Raw genomic sequence first — 16740 nt, 5'->3', positions numbered from 1 at the left:
TTAGGCGCCGTATTTTACGCTGCCTCAAGAGAAGCATACGTTTTCTAACTCCCACACTTGACTTATTGCGTTAAGAGTATCAACCTACGATTATACTGAAAAACGTATATGTTTGTCTCTACAGCCGCAGTTTATTTATTATGCCTGCTGGCTACCGGTTTCGGAACACAGCCTCGTCCCCAGGCCATTCTATGACCAAAAAATTAGGCTGTATTGTTATTACAGTAATGCAAGAGAAATTTACAATAATATTATCCACTACGACATCAAATGCTTGGTATACAGTGAGAGCAGGGTAAGAGGCTACTTATACAGTTGAAGGTTCACGTTGCACTGAGGTGACAGAAATCATGAATAGTGGTATGTACATATACAAATGGCGGTAGTATCGCGCACACAAGTTATAAAGGGCAGTGCCTTGGTGGAGCCGTCATTTATGCTCAGGTTATTCCTGTGATAACGTTTCCGACGTGGTTATGGCCGAACGACAGGAATTAACAGACTTTGAAAGCGGAAATAGTAGTTGGAGCTAGACGCATAGGACATTCCGTTTCGGAAATACACTCATGCTCATAAATTAAGAATAATTGCAGAATTTGGTGCCACACAACGTGGCACTACACAAAACTGGCGCTAATAGCATAGGCACACAGGGAACACTCACGACACAGATCTGTAAGTCCACAGTATTATTGATAAGTTGAGAAAACCGTCCCGAAACGCAAGTGCTACAAAGCCCCACTGTTTCCTGCTCATGTACCCCAACGTCAATATGGGATACGATCACCATGCACACGTACACAGGCCGCACAGGGGGTTGGCATTCTCTAGATCAGGTGGTCGAGCAGCTGCGGGGGTACAGCCTCCCACTCTTGCACCAGTGCCTGTCGGCGCTCCTGAAGTGTTCTAGTCGTGTGAAGACATGCAGCGGTACGTCGACCGAGAGCACCCCACACGTGCTCGATGGGGTTTAAGTCTGGACAACAGGCAGGCCACTCCATTCGCCTGTTATCTTCTGTTTCAAGGCATTCCTCCACGATGGCAGCTCGGTGGTGCCGTGCGTTATCACCCACTGCAGCCCTGAAAAGGCGGACATACTGGCACAAAATGACGTTCCGATACACCTGACCTGTTACAGTTCCTCTGTCAAAGACATGCAGGGGTTTACGTGCACCAATCATAATTCCACCCCACACATTCCAACCACGACCTCCATACAGGTCCCTTTCAAGGACGTTAAGGGGTTGGTATCTGCTTCCTGGTTCACGCCAGATGAAAAACCGGTGAGAATCACTGTTCAGACTGCACCTGGACTCGTCCGTGAACATAACCTGGGACCACAGTTCCAATGACCATGTACCGTGTTCTTGACACCAGGCTTTACGGGTCCTCCTGTGACCAGGGGTCAGTGGAATGCGCCTTAAGGTCCCGGGGGGCGAATAAAACATGTCTGTTCAGTCGTCTGTAGACTGTGTGTCCGGAGACCACTGTTCCAGTGGCTGCGATGAGGTCCCGAACAAGGCTACCTGCAGTACTCCGTGGCCGTCTGCGGGCACTGATGGTGAGATATCGGTCTTCTTGTGGTGTTCTACACTGTGGACGCCCCGTACTGTAGCGCCTGGACACGTTTCCTGTCTGCTGGAATCGTTGCCATAATATTGAGATCACACTTTGTGGCACACGAAGGGCCCGTGCTACGACCTGCTGTGTTTGACCAGCCTCCAGTCGCCCTAGTATTCTACCCCTCGTAACGTCATCAATATGTGTTCTTTGAGACATTTTCAATACACAGTCACCATTAGCATATCTGAAAACGTCTGCACACTTACTCGCTGCACCATACTCTGACATACACCAACACACCTTGTAACCTCCCCCTCACTTATCGACCTTAATGACAGTGAAAAATTAAACCGCGTGTACCTAATGGAAATTTGGGAAAAGCAATCGTCACCGAAGTTAATCTGTCGGTAAAGAGGGAGGAAAGGGTTACATCTAAATGAAAGGAAAAATGCAAATGAAACTGGTGGAAATTAATTTTGAAAAGGGGTAAAGTTAATAAAGAAAGTAAATGTGCGGCCGTTACGTTAACAATTAACTAGCGGTAATTAGACATTTGAGATTTGGGGGAAATTACGGCCTCCAGTCCTATGGACAATTACTATAGTAACTGAAAAAGAAAGGTTATTCCACATATAATTAGCACGAGAAGCGTGGCAACTGAAGGTTGACACGTGTAGTGTGAAAACTGAATGTTTGTCAGAAGTAATGAATTTCGCTACACTCTGACTTAATTTAGCAAAAGAATTAATAAAACCGGAAAATTGAAAATTAAAATAGTTGTTGTTGTTGTTGTTGTCTTCAGTCCTGAGACTGGTTTGATGCAGCTCTCCATGCTACTCTATCCTGTGCAAGCTTCTTCATCTCCCAGTACCTACTGCAACCTACATCCTTCTGAATCTGCTTAGTGTATTCATCTCTTGGTCTCCCCCTACGATTTTTACCCTCCACGCTGCACTCCAATACTAAATTGGTGATCCCTTGATGCCTCAGAACATGTCCTACCAACCGATCCCTTCTTCTGGTCAAGTTGTGCCACAAACTTCTCTTCTCCCCAATCCTATTCAATACTTCCTCATTAGTTATGTGATCTACCCATCTAATCTTCAGCATTCTTCTGTAGCACCACATTTCAAAAGCTTCTATTCTCTTCTTGTCTAAACTATTTATCGTCCATGTTTCACTTCCATACATGGCTACACTCCATACAAATACTTTCAGAAACGACTTCCTGACACTTAAATCTATACTCGATGTTAACAAACTTCTCTTCTTCAGAAACGCTTTCCTTCCCATTGCCAGTCTACATTTTATATCCTCTCTACTTCGACCTTCATCAGTTATTTTGCTCCCCAAATAGCAAAACTCCTTTACTAATTTACATGTCTCATTTCCTAATCTAATTCCCTCAGCATCACCCGACTTAATTCGACTACATTCCATTATCCTCGTTTTGCTTTTGTTGATGTTCATCTTATATCCTCCTTTCAAGACACTATCCATTCCGTTCAACTGCTCTTCCAAGTCCTTTGCTGTCTCTGACAGAATTACAATGCCATCGGCGAACCTCAAAGTTTTTATTTCTTCTCCATGGATTTTAATACCTACTCCGAATTTTTCTTTTGTTTCCTTCACAGCTTGCTCAATATGCAGATTGAATAAAATCGGGGAGAGACTACAACCCTGTCTCACTCCCTTCCCAATCACTGCATCCCTTTCCTGCCCAACTCTTATAACTGCCATTTGGTTTCTATACAAATTGTAAATAGCCTTTCGCTCTCTGTATTTTACCCCTGCCACCCTCAGAATTTGAAAGAGCGTATTCCAGTCAACTTTATCAAAAGCTTTCTCTAAGTCTACAAATGCTAGAAACGTAGGTTTGCCTTTCCTTATTGTACTCGTAGCTTCTAAGAGAAGTCGTAGGGTCAGTATTGCCTCACGTGTTCCAATATTTCTACGGAATCCAAACTGATCTTCCCCTAGGTCGGCTTCTACTAGTTTTTCCATTCGTCTGTAAAGAAATCGTGTTAGTATTTTGCAGCCGTGACTTTTTAAACTGATAGTTCGGTAATTTTCACATCTGTCAACACCTGCTTTCTTTGGTACTGGAATTATTATATTCTTCTTGAAGACTGAGGGTATTTGGTCTGTCTCATACATCTTGCTCACCAGATGGTAGAGTTTTGTCAGGACTGGCTCTCCCAAGGCCGTTAGTAGTTCTAATGGAATGTTGTCTACTCCCGGGGCCCTGTTTCGACTTAGGTCTTTCAGTGCTCTGTCAAACTCTTCACGCAATATCATATCTCCCACGTCATCTTCATCTACATCCTCTTCCCTTTCCATAATATAGACCCTCTATATACTCTTTCCACCTTTCTGCTTTCCCTTCTTTTCTTAGAACTGGGTTTCCACCTGAGCTCTTAATATTCATACAAGTGGTTCTCTTTTCTCCAAGGGTCTCTTTAATTTTCCTGTAGGCAGTATCTATCTCACTACACATGTAATTAGCACTAGAAGCGTGGCAACTGAAGATTGACACGTGTAGTGTGAAAACTGAATGTTTGTCAGAAGTAATAAATTTCGCTACAATCTGACTTAATTTAGCAAAAAAATTAATAACACCGGAAAATCGAAAGTTAATTTAGTGACTGAAATAAATAGTGAACTTTGTTTCTGAAGCACTACGAAATTCAATAAAATAAGCTTAGCCTTGGGCTACGTCAACAATCATTTCAAAAGCTACTTGAATCTACGCAATTTAGAAATCAGAAATTCAACTTTGAGCTTGAATTAAATGATTCTGAACAATTAACGATAGTAAAATTTAGTACGTACCAAGCTGAGCTGCAGTCACAGGTAAGCTAAAATATGGTAACAAAACTCGCACTCATAATTTGTGCTTGTGTAATCTAAATATTGTAGCCAGCTATGAATACTTTAACTGAACTTTGAAATTAAAGCAGTGAAATAGAATAATATTGCTTTAATGCTGGGGTTTGAATTTCAACGACACTCGGGTTCATTCCGGAAAAGGAAGGGTAATGCAATTGGGACAATGAGCAACAAAGGTTCATGCTACGTTGCTGTAATTTAGTGAGAACAATTTAACAGTTTGAAAAGCTGAGGTCTGCCATACAGTTCTAAAACTTTACGTGCTTCCAGTCTTCCTTGTTGGTTGATTGAAGGTCTGAAGTCGTCGATCGAGGAGGTGGCGACAGTCACTCATTGTCGGCCGTCGCTGTCGCAGAAGCTGGATGTTGGCGCGCCTTCTTCTCGACACGGTCTCCAGCCGAAACGGGCTCTTGATGTGTGCCAGCTAACGCTTCCCGTCCGCGACACCATGTCAGAAACTAACATAGCAAGTCGAGCGCAATTACATGCTGCCAAACTCCGAAAGCGCGGCAACTCGCGGGAGCGTCACACAACACACCTGCTCCACTGCCCTCCTCCAGCCAGACTCCGTCTGCCCGCGCTCCATGCGGCAGAGTTAACACTACCAAAGATCTTAAACACTTTGGTTCTCCACACGACCTATCGATGTAATCGTTCGATAACATAGTTTTCCCTAGGCCAGACCCAGCGTAAAAATACAAATAATCTTTACAAAACAAACCAATTATATATCGACATAAATGCATATATATACAAATAGTAAAACAATTACAATATACAAAGACACAGAAACGTCATATCTTCAGGTAACAAAATAAGGAAAAAAATTTATAGGACCATAGATGGAAATAGGAGGCGTTACAACCTCTGCATATGTGGACTGCTGCCAGCACCATCGTGCTTCGACCGCGGGTCAAATGCGCCGCATGGTTATAACCGGAGGTGATTTAAACCTGCAATCCGCCCACCAGAGCGTTATTTCGCCATGTATCAGCATTATTCTCAATTTACGACCATGAGTGTAGTTACGGAATTCAATATTCTGAGAGCCACAGTGACAAAAGTGGGACAAGAATATCTAATTTTGTCTTCACTTAACGGCAGAGAGCAGCGCCGTTTGAGTAGAGGTGTCAGTGCTAACAGACAAGCAACAGTGGGAGAAATAATCGCAGAAATTAATGTTGGATGTACGACAAACGTATCCATTAGGACAGTGCGACGAAATTTGGCATTCATGGGCTATGGCAGAGGACGACCAACGCGAGTGCCTTTTACTAACAGCACAATATCGCCTGCAGGGCCTCTCCTGGACTTGTGACCATACGGGTTGGACGCTAGACGACTGGAAAAGCATGACTTGCTCATATAAATCCAGATTTCTGCTGGTAAGAGCTTACGGCAGGGTTCCACTGTGGTGCAGACCCCATGAAGCAATGGACCTAAGCTGTCAAGGAAGCACTGTGCAAGGTGTTGGTGATCTTAATGGTGTGGTCTGTGTTTACATGAAATGGACTGGGTCCTCTGGTCCATCTGAACCGATCATTGATTGTAAATGTTTATGTTCGGCTACTTGGAGACTATTTGCAGCCTTTCATGCACTTACGTTCCCAAACAACGATGGAATTTTTGCGGATGACAATGCACCGTGTCACCCGGACCACAAGTTCTTCACGATTAATTTTAAGAAAATTCTAGACAGTTCGAGTGAATGATTTGGCCACCCAGCTGGCCAGACAAGAATCCCGTCGAACATTAATAGGACATAATCGAGAGGTCGCTTCGTGCACAAACTCCCGCACTGGTAACACTTCATCAATTATGAACGGATGTACCATCGCTTAATATCTCTGCAAGGGGACTTCCAACATTTGTTGACTGCGTGCCACGTAGAGCTTCTGCAATATTCCGGGCAAAAGGAGGTCCGACACGATATTGGGAGGTATCCCATGACTTTGTCGCCTTAGTGCATATCAAGCGTTTGCTGTCATAATGGATAATACTTTTGTAAATTGCTGTTCCACTACTGTCCTACCTGTGTAATGGAATTGTTTGATCATAGGGTGGCCTGAGGAAGATACAGTGTAATTAAACCGCTAGCAAGTAGACAAAATAAATAAACAGAGACTGTAGACACAAACACATACTCTTTCAGTACTGTATTGGTTGCTGTTCCACCCACAATATGTGGGGATTTTTAAATAACAGTATACATCTTAATTGGTAGATTATGACAACATTTTAAATATTTAAATTCGGTCTGTGCGAAATATTGAAAACCAAATTTTTCTTTCCGCTGGAAGCCGTTAGTCAGGGAACGTGAAAGTGGTTTTAGGCTTCGGATTCCGGTGTAGTCGCTTAGTAATATAGATGACAGGATCTACCGTAGATTAGAAACTGGATCCTCCAAATTTAAAAACAGTGTTTCAACACTCGGTTTTTGTCGGAAAATGTAGAAATGGATAAGCGAAATATTTTTTTTTTCTTTTACTCCGCGTAATATTGAGCACCGTCGCGGATAGAGTATAAATAATTCTTTGTTCGCCCGCTGGTGCTGTGGGAGGCATTTGCATATACGCGAGCTGCAGCGCAAACACCAGCTGAACGCCTGGGTAGGAACTCGGCGCGGTAAGGGGTTGAGCGGCGCTGCCCGCACAATCGAATTGTACTGAGGCAACAATTTAATTGAATGCAATTAGCGGGCGGCGATATATAGCGGCCAACACCGAGAAAGGGGGAATGGGGAGGGGTGGTCGCCAGTGTCGAGCTGTGTTCTGCAACGAAGAGGAGCGCGGAGGAGGGGGGAGGGGGCGTGAGCGGCCGCAGCTGATCTGCAGAGCTGGGGTGGGGAGCGGAACAGTGGGGGCGGCAGCAGTGACGGCGGCGGTAATAAATCAACAATTGTTTCAGATCGCGGCGGCGCGCCGGTCGCACCCCTTTATCTCGGCGTCGCCGCATTCCGAGCGCGGACCAACTTGCCGGCGAGACAAAGGCGCCAGACGTCCGCCCCCGCCGCCTCCGCCGCCACCGCCGCCACCGCCCGCTGAAATTCCTGTCCGGCCGCCGGGGTGGCCACTTCGGACAGGCTTCTCTTGTTAGGCCCGGCTCTACACTCCCTCGTCCCTGGCCGCTTTTCACGCGCGGACCGCGCGATGCAAATTTATTCATGGATTCATTATTCGATCCGAAAGTAGGAATTTGTGGCGGCAAATTTACTTTTCCCGTGCCGGTGAAATCATGTGTGCGCGCGCGCGCCAGTGAGCCAGGCGCACTGACGTCAATTCTCTTACGTGTGTGTGTGAGTTCATGAGTAGGCACACACACACACACACACACACACACACACACACGCACACACACACACACACACACACACACGTGGATTTTACGCCCTGATGAGCCCGGTAAGCGATTTTTCGTGTCTCTCGGTTCGAGCCGGTGGCTGAACGTGAGGCAGCGTGACCGCACCTTCTTCATGGCCTGTGCTTAAATTCGTTAATGCCACGCATGGCCGCTAGGATAAAGCTTCAATGTATCCGTAGCTGAATATATTTTCTTGAATTTCCTTGAGGCATATCCGTCATAATAACAAGCCTACAGGGTCTTAGCAACAGTGGCGTGCCCCAGGCGTTGTTTCTTCCTTTTTATAAGTCGTCTATATTTACACTACTGGCCATTAAAATTGCTACACCACGAAGATGACATGCTACAGACGCGAAATTTAACCGACAGGAAGAAGGTGCTGTGATATGCAAATGATTAGCTTTTCAGAGCATTCACACAAGGTTGGCGCCGGTGGCGACACCTACAACGTGCTCACATGAGGAAAATTTCCAACCGATTTCTCATACACAGACAGCAGTTGACCGGCGTTGCCTGGTGAAACGATGTTGTGATGCCTTGTGTAAGGAGAAGAAATGCGTACCATCACGTTTCCGACTTTGATAAAGGCCGGATTGTAGCCTATCGCGATTGTAGTTTATCGTATCGTGACATTGCTGCTCGCGTTGGTCGAGATCCAATGACTGTTAGCAGAATATGGAATCGGCGGGTTCAGGAGGGTAATACGGAACGCCTTGCTGGATCCCAACGGCCTAGTATCACTAGCACTCGAGATAACAGGCATCTTATCCGCATGGCTGTAACAGATCGTGCAGCCACGTCTCGATCCCTGAGTCAACAAATGGGGACGTTTAGAAGACGACAATCATCTGCACGAACAGTTCGACGACGTTTGTAGCAGCATGGAAAATGGTTCAAATGGCTCTGAGCACTATGGGACTTAAGTTCTGAGTTCATCAGTCCCTTAGAACTTAGAACTACTTAAACCTAACTAACCTAAGGATATCACACACACCCATGCCCGAGGCAGGATTCGAACCTGCGACCGTAGTGGTCGCGCGTTTTCAGACTGTAACCCCTAGAACTGCTCGGCCACCATGGCCGGCAGCAGCATGGACTATCAGCTCGGTGACCATGGCTGCGGTTGTCTTGACGCTGCATCACAGACAGGAGCGCCTGCGATGGAGTATTCAACGACGAACCTGGGTTCACGAATGGCGAAACGTCATTTTTTCGGATGAATCTAGGTTCTGTTTACAGCATCATGATGGTCGCAGCCGTGTTTTGCGACATCGCAGTGAACGCACATTGGAAGTGTGTATTCGTCATTGCTATACTGGCGTATCACCCGGCGTGATGGTATGGGGTGCCATTGGTTACACGTCCCGGTCACCTCTTGTTCGCATTGGCGGCACTGTGAACAGTGGACGTTACATTTCAAAGGTGCTAAGACACGTGGCTCTACCCTTCATTCGATCCCTGCGAAACCCTACATTTCAGCAGGATAATGCACGGCGGCATGTTGCAGGTCCTGCACGGCCTTTCTGCATACAGAAAATGTTTGACTGCTGCCCTGGCCAGCACATTCTCCATATCTCTCACCAATTGAAAACGTCTGGTCAATGGTGGCCGAGCAACTGGCTCATCACAATACGCCAGTCACTACTCTTGATGAACTGTGGTATCGTGTTGAAGCTGCATGGGCAGCTGTAACTGTACACGCCATCCAAGGTCTGTTTGACTCAACTCCCAGGCGTATCAAGGCGTTATTACGGCCAGAGGTGGTTGTTCTGGGTACTGATTTCTCAGGATCCATGTACCCAAATTGCGTGAAAATGTAATCAAATGTCAGTTCTAGTATAATATATTGGTCCAATGAGTACCCGTTTATCATCGGAATTTCTTCTTGTTGTACCAATTTCTATGTCCAGTAGTGTACAAAGTTAGGGGGAGGGGAGTAGCTGCCATATGGCTGCTCTTCGGCCATTCACTGCTACAAGGTGATCAGTCAAAGCGAGCGCTGTGCCCACGGTGCGGTTGACAGGAGATCCGCAGAAAATATAATATGGTTTGTTGCGTAAGGTATTTCTAACACTCATAAAATGAAGGTAAAGTAGATTACTCACGTGCATTAAACGAGGAGATGCTGAAACTGCCTCCCTACGTTGTTCAAGCATTTCTGAGACCTGCTTAGGAAATTGCTCATTACACTGTACAGTTCCCCCTTAAAAATCTCAGCAGTTTCTTGACGAATGTTAGTTTTCAGTTCATCATCTGAGGGGTGTGAATGTCATTTATACACTTTATCTTTCAATGTCACCCCTCCCCTCCCCTCCGCCGGCATCTCGTGGTCGTGCGGTAGCGTTCTCGCTTCCCACGCCCGGGTTCCCGGGTTCGATTCCCGGCGGGGTCAGGGATTTTCTCTGCCTCGTGATGGCTGGGTGTTGTGTGCTGTCCTTAGGTTAGTGAGGTTTAAGTAGTTCTAAGTTCTAGGGGACTTATGACCACAGCAGTTGAGTCCCATAGCGCTCAGAGCCATTTGAACCATTTTTGAACCCTCCCCTCCCCAGACATATAAATCTCACGGGGTTAACTCGCGGCAACGGAGAGGTCATGTCGTTAGTGATAACTTCATCTTGATACACGTCCTGTAATGTGAAGTCGGCTGCACCATCGCAGAGTCTTGCTGAAAAGTCGCGAAAGCACGCTCTCTCTCAGTTAATTGGCCGAAAAAAGGCCTCAAAATCTTTTCCTCATATCTCTCACTGTTAACTCTAGGTTTAAAAAAAGCCTTTTACTTTGTCACCGCTAACTACGCACCACACTCTTACTTTATTTTTTTACTTCAGCCTTTTCATAACTCCAATAACGGTTATTTTGTGAATTAGCACATCCACTTATGTGGAGCCATGATTTGTCCGAAAAGAAAGTTAGTTGAGGGTCAATTTCTCCGTCATGCACCCCATTCAAAATGCATGCACAAGACGGCAAACTTTTTGCAGGGTCACCCGGTGTAAGCACACGCACTAAAGTTATCTTACAGGGCTCTAACTTAAATAATTTAGGAGCCGTTTGAACAGATCCATAGGAAATTCCCATTTGCCGAGAAAGACGTCCGACTGATTTTCTAGGAGACCATCCAGAGTGTGCCCAACGTTATCCAATTTTTTTTGTGACTACTGTATCTGATTGCCTATGTTTACTGTCACGAACACCTCTTTTAACGCCGTTTATTTATGAATCGATGACTTGTACTCCGCTTTGGAAATTTCTCTTCAAAAAACCTCATACTACACATGTTGATTCTGTACACACGTGTGAAAAAGACATGCATACTCTTTGTCGAATAGAATTCTTTATTTTCCCATTTCACTTGAAACACTTTCATTCAGTACACTGTATTAAGTCGCCTAACAAACACGTGCTATCTGCGCAAGGTTTCTACGCAAAGACCGCGCAGCGGAGGAGTAACATATTCCCCGTCTGCAGGCTGCTGTCGAGGGAAAAATGTCCTCGCCTGCCGGTTGCGTTAAGGATTGATCACCCTCTAGTACAGAAGAAAATAAAATAATTTTCAAGTTTAAAATACTGGTATAAATGTTTATGAACGGGATGTGTATTCTAAAGTATAATGAGGGCGATGTGATGTGGACTACCGGTAACTCTGAATGGGGACTGGGAAGGAGGAGGTTTACTGGAAGGGTAATGGCTGGAAGAAGATGAGAGGTGTCTTTGTGAGAGCAGACTGATAGTTGGGATGCAGTTGTTACCAGTTGGCTAAGGAAAGTGTGGGTAGGATAGGTTATGGTTACAGAGAGGGGTAGATCTAAGGGATTTCACGCTTTGGGAGAGGAGGTGATAGAAATTCCGTAGGAAAGGTTATGGATCGTATTGAGATGTGAGGAAGATGGAACATGTTAATAGAGATGCGGCAACATAAACCGAGACTTCTTAGGGATGGGGAAGACTGTAGGTAAAAAGTTTGGAGGACGGTGACCCAACTTTGGCATAGTCAAGGATGGGGCGAATGCGGGTCTTATAGGTAAGAAGAAGGTAGGGAGATTTAGTCCCCATGTTCAATCTGTTATTAATTTGGGCTTTTCTATGGGTGATTAGCAGGTAGAGCTTCTGAGGGGGATTCAGTTTGTTATGGGTGCAAAAAAGTGAGAAAGGACAAAAGTTGAGGAGGGAGGGCGAGGTACGTGAAGGAGAAACAGACATTGAAGGAGAAGAACATCGTAGGGAATGGGTTAGACGCCATTATAATGAACTGCTTGATGTAGCATAATTGTGGGCAGTGGACTGGATGGATCGTGACCAGTGTGACAGAGTACCACCACATCTACTGCTAAATCTGCATGGATACTCTGCAAATCACATTGGAGTACCTTGCAGAGGGTTCATCGAACTACCTTCACAATTCTTTATTATTCCAATCTCGTGCAGCGCGTGGAAAGAACGAACACCTATATCTTTCCGTACGAGCTCTGATTTCCCTTATTTTATCATGGTGATCGTTTCTCCCGACGTCAACAAAATATTTTCGCATTCGGAGGAGAAAGCTGTTGATTGGAATTTCGTGAGAAGATTCCGTAGCAACGAAAAACCCCTTTGTTTTAATGATGTCCATCCCAAATCCTGTATCATTTCAGTCATACTCTCATCCCTATTTCGTGATAGTACAGAACGTACTCCTCTCCTTTAAACTTTTTCGATGTACTCCGACAATCCTATCTGGTAAGGGTCCCACACCGCGTAGCAGTATTTTAAAAGAGGACCGACAAGCGTAGTGCAGGCTGTCTCCTTAATAGATCTGTTACATTTTCTATCTGTCCTACCAATAAAACGCAGTCTTTGGTTAGCATTCCCCACAACATTTTCTACATGTTCTTTCCAATTTATGTTGTTCGTAATTGTAATTCCTAGGTATTAAATGGAATTTACGACCTTTAGATTTGACTGATTTATCGTGTAGTCGAAGTTTAACGGATTCCGTTTGACCACTCATGTGGATGACCCCATACTTCTCGTTATTTAGGGTCAATTGCCAATTTTTGTACCATACAGGTATCTTTCCTAAATAGTTTTCCAATTTGTTTTGATCTTCTGATGATTTTACTAGACGATAAATGACAGCTTCATCTGTGAACAACTTAAGACAGCTGCTCAAATTGTCTCCTAAATCATTTATATAGGTAAGGAACAGCACAGGGGCTATAACACTACCTTGGGGAATGCCAGAAATCACTTCTGTTTTACTCGATGACTTTCCATCAGTTACTACGAACTGTGACCTCTCTGATAGGAAATCAGAAAGCCAGTCACATAACTGAGACGATATTCCATAAGCACGCAATTTCACTGCAAGCCGCTAGTGTGTTAGTGTCGAAAGTCTTCCGGAAATCTAGAAATACGAAATCGATCTGAAATCCCTTGTCAATAGCACTTAACACTTCATTCGAGTTAAGAGATAGTTGTGTTTCACATGAACGACGTTTTCTAAATATGTGTTGACTGTGTGTCAGTAGACCGTTTTCTTCGAAGTAATTCATAATGTTCGAACACAATATATGTTCCAGAACCCTCGCATATCGATGTTAATAATATGGGCCTGTAATTTAGTGGATTGCTTCTGCTGCATCTTGAATATTGTTGTGACTTGTGCAAGTTTCCATTCGTCGAGTACGGATCTTTCGTGGAGCGAACGGTTGTATATGATTGTTAGGTATGGAGCTATTCATCAGCATACCCTGAAAGAAACCTGACTCGTATACAGTCTGGACCAGAAGACTTGCTTTTTTTAAGTGATTTAAGTTGCTTCACTTCTCCGAGGATATCTACTTCTACGTTACTGATGTTGGCTGCTGTTCTTGATTCGAGTTCTGGAACATTTACTTCATATTCTTTTGTGAAGGTATTTCGGAAGGCTGTGTATAATAATCTACGAGTTGCCGCTGCCAACCGACCCCGTGGTGAAGAGATGCCGGGGCTGGACTTCAGTTAAGTAGTTTTAATTCGACATGGTACCACGGTACTTAAGGTTTTAATTTTAATGTTGACTGTGCCTTACTCTGGCATTTTATACTAATCTTATGCCTCTGAAGAAGGCTAGATTAATATAGCCGAAACCCGGTGAAGACCAGAAAATTTGGGCAACTGAGGCTGATCCTTCAAAATATTTGTGTTTAGTAACTCTGCTTTGGCAGCATTATTTTCAATAGTATCCCCATTGCTATCTCGCAAAGAAGGCATTGATTGTTTCTTGCCGCAAGCATACTTCACATACTACCAGAATCTCTTTGGATTTTCTGCCAGATTTCGAGACAAAGTTTCGTTGTGGAAACTATTATAAGAATCTCGCATTGAAGACCATCTTCACTTGAGTCAAGATGGTATACTCAGTGATAAAACAAAGCAGTAGGCTTTTACCATAAATATTGACCCTTAGACAATGTGTCTAATAGTGTATTTTAAATACGACAATATGGCATCTTAGGCACTGTATAACATTAAAACACTTGATAATGGCACTTTAAAGCAGAAATCACGATCTTGTAAATGCAACACTGCAAATAAAAAACAGTCTAACGGTGGTACTGACTTTAAAGAAATACATTACGACTGTGGCCCCACATTATGAAAAAATTATTATTTGTAAAATTTAAAACGCAGGAGTTGAGGTGCATGCAATAAATGATAGTAAGGAGTGTCGAGTGAGAGTAGGAGCTGTGGAGGAAATCACACAACAGTTCACATCATTTGCAGGTCAATAAAACTGTTACTGAGTCAGGTAAATTATCCATGCATCAGTTACCTATTGGATGTCACACTCGTTTCTCGTTTTAAACTTTACGTAGTTATTAAAAATTCACAAGCACAAATTTCCATGCCTATCTGTATGGCGTTAGGTATCTATATGGGGCTGGGAGAAATTATTTTATACCTTTCAGTTCCTTTTAAAAACGTGTTATACTATGAAGATTATGTGACCTGGTAGTCAGGGAGAGGCCGGGGTAGGCAACGATCGTGGAAGGGGTCGTAATCAGCTACCATGGGCTACAGTAAACACATACACTTTATTTGAGGAAATAATATTCAACAATCATTTAAAGGAATTTACTACACTGACAACTGAAGGCCTTATTAAGAAAGAATTCCAAATTATTTGTCTGCTGAAGGTCACAAGCAACTTCGGAGTACTCAACAGCTGAAGACCCAAATTGCAAATGAGGAAGGCAGTTACACGTTAAGAAACATTAAAATATTTTCTTCTTAAACAATCAAAAACTGTAACAAGCTATAGTAATAGCTGAAGGCCTTATTAAGTAAGAATTACAAATTATTTGTCGGCTGAAGGCCACAAGCAATGTTACACACAATCAACGGCTGAAGGCGTGATTAAAAAAAAATTAAAATTGTTCATCAGCTGAAGGCCACAAGCAATTTCAGAACGGCTGAAGGCCTGAATTACAGGTGAGGAGGGCAATTACACATTAAAAATACTAAAACCCTTTTTTAAAACAATCTTAACAAACTGTAACAAACTATAGTGACGGCTGAAGGCCTTATCAAGACAGAACTGAAAATTATTTACCGGCTGAAAGCCACAAGCAATGTTACAAACAACGGCTGAAGGCCATAAGCCATTTCGGAATACGCAACGGCTGAAAATAGGCAATTACACGTTAAAAATACTATAACCTTTTTTTAACAATCTTAATATACTGTAACAAGCTATAGTGATGGCTGAAGTACTTATTAAGACAGAACTGAAAATTATTTGTCGGATGAAGGTGGCAAGCAGTTTCAGAATATTCCACGGCTGAAGGCCTGAATTACAAGTAAGGAAGGCAATTACACGTTAAAAATACTAAAACCTTTTTAAACAATCTTAACAAACTGTAAGAGGCTATAGTGACGGCTGAAGGCCTTATTAAGACAGAATTGAAAATTATTTGTCGGCTGAAGGCCACAAGCAATATTACAAACGATTAACTGCTGAAGGCCTGAATTACAACTGAGGAAAGCAATTACACGTTAAAACATTAAGGTAAATTTTAAACAATTATGACAACTTGATCAAGTAAGATGGAGTGATCCACAGACAGTGCTCCCTGGATTGACCTGAGGAAGGTCACTCACTACAGCTGTGCAAGCGGCGAGACTGGCAGCCAAGAGTAATGTTCACCTAATGAGGGCAACTCAAACTAGAGACGGTTTAAACGCCGATCAACCTTCTTACCAAATCCACCTAACACCACATAACCAGTACAACGATGGAATAATTCAAGCGAGGGCGAAGTGACAGACAGCACTGCACCTCCAGAGTCTGGTGTTTAAAACACCAAAAGACAGAAGGTACCACTATAACCAAGGTAGACAAGGAAAACCATTATCCATACCCCAATCAAGGAAGCTGTCAAATTACACGCCATGCAGGACAGCATTGGCAAGACAAGGAAAAGTACACTGCCGCAAGTTACGCTAACTTTCAGGGCAGGTAACTGGGGCGTTAGCGGCCACTAGATAGCAAGATACGGCTGGTTGCACTTCACCAATAATAACACCAAATTCAAACTAATATCAAACAGTAGAAGGCGGCTAATAGCTTCCGTCAATCTGACAGACTCCATTTGTTGTGGTTGGCCTCATCGAGCCTGGGAGCAACAACACACAAACAACAGCGAGATCTCAAACAGTGGAGGTTTCACTACTGCATAAGGTTCAGTCAACTTCAAATATCCTGGGTTCAGTCATCGGCTACAGCCCTCGATCCGACAATGGCTGCACGCCGCCAGCAATCCGGGCCTGCCCTCGCACTGCGGACCTCCTCTCTGCTCCGTCCGAAGCCTAACTGCCTGACACACACGACGACCCGGAAATACCAGCGGTCGCACCAAAGATAGTATCACAGTACTGGCTGAGGAAACTGCTGCTGCTGCCACTCGC

The sequence above is a fragment of the Schistocerca cancellata genome, chromosome 1 (assembly GCF_023864275.1).
Source record: "Schistocerca cancellata isolate TAMUIC-IGC-003103 chromosome 1, iqSchCanc2.1, whole genome shotgun sequence".
In the NCBI taxonomy this organism is placed as follows: Eukaryota; Metazoa; Arthropoda; class Insecta; order Orthoptera; family Acrididae; genus Schistocerca; species Schistocerca cancellata.
This window is presented reverse-complemented; position numbering follows the sequence as displayed.